This window comes from Chenopodium album, chromosome 12 (genome assembly GCF_948465745.1).
Source record: "Chenopodium album chromosome 12, dcCheAlbu1.1, whole genome shotgun sequence".
NCBI lineage: Eukaryota > Viridiplantae > Streptophyta > Magnoliopsida > Caryophyllales > Amaranthaceae > Chenopodium > Chenopodium album.
Window position 1 is genome coordinate 38,151,610 of NC_137845.1, and position 1,277 is coordinate 38,152,886.

Genomic DNA, 1,277 nt, shown 5'->3' on the forward strand with positions numbered 1-1,277 from the left:
GGGAGAAATGATGGAAGAGAGTAACCATACAGTTGATAGTTCGCTTATGGAGACTTCTAATCCAAATCCACCTCCAACCCCAATCATAATCGATATTTCAACATTCGACTCAAGATGTTCCCATTCTCTTTAATTGGGAGAGGTTTAGAGTGGTTAGAGAAGGAGGCGCCCCCTAACTCTCTCACAACTTGGGACCAAGTTAATACGGAATTCTTGAGGAGGTTCTACAAACATAAAAAGTCCGCCGACGCTCGATCTTTGATTCAAGGCTTTCGTAAAAAAGGTGGTGAGTCCCTAAGTGCAGCTTGGGGACGATACAAAGAAATCCAACACCAATGTCCACATCATGGAATACCCAAGTATCAATTCATTTACACTTTCTATGGTGGTCTCACACCTCAAGGAAGAACAAGCTTAGATGCCGGAGCCGGTGGCCCAATCATGAACAAAAGAGAAGATGAAGTGGAACATATCATAGAGGAGTCCGCAAAGCACTATGAAGATTGGTATGAAGGAGATAGAGATGATACATCTAGCAAAAACGTTTATGCATTAGAGAAAGCCAATGCAATCAACAACCGCTCTACCCAATCTCTAAAATGACCAAGCAAATGGATGAGCTAATGAATGAGGAATGGAATCCTCAAGGTAACACCTCCCCTTCAACCATGGGAGGCAATGGTATGAACACTTTCTCCCCTTCTTCTTACAATACAATGCCTTAAGGATGTTTGTTTTGTGTTAATTGTGGTACCTATGATCATGACACCTCTCAATGTGTATATTGTTGTGAAATTCAACCCCCTCCCCAAGAACATGATGAAAATGTGGAAGATGTTAATGCTATGAACTTTTCTCCTAGAATGGGGAATATGAGGCCAAACTCCAATCAAATGGGGAATTGGAATCAAAGTGGAAACCATGGTTGGAACCAAAGTGGTGGTGGTTATGATAACCAATACCATGGTGGGGGAGGTCCTTCCACCTTTAATAGAAGAGGCTACTCTGACCAAAGAGGGTATGGTAATCAAAATCAACAACCTAACTCCCGATACTATGACCATAAGAATCAAAATTTTGGTGATTAAAGTAACATGGGAAACAATCAACAAAGGAATGTTCCTAACTAAGGCACCGGAGGCAAAAGGGGTCAATATGCCTCTAATTATGCCTTAACTAATAGGCCTCCGGGTTTCCTCCAACCCCAACTTCCCCCACCTCAACAACCTCTTCAACTAGAGGCTCCTCCAAATGATCCCATCATGCTAAACTTGATG

At 42.3% G+C, this 1,277-nt stretch overlaps 1 non-coding gene across 1 annotated transcript; it reads right to left on the reverse strand.

The window, feature by feature from the left end:
* Positions 1-247: 247 nt before the first annotated feature.
* LOC145573536 (small nucleolar RNA R71) lies at positions 248-353 on the reverse strand. The gene has a single exon (XR_014097530.1). It is a non-coding gene; the product is annotated as a small nucleolar RNA R71 (small nucleolar RNA).
* Positions 354-1,277: the final 924 nt, after the last annotated feature.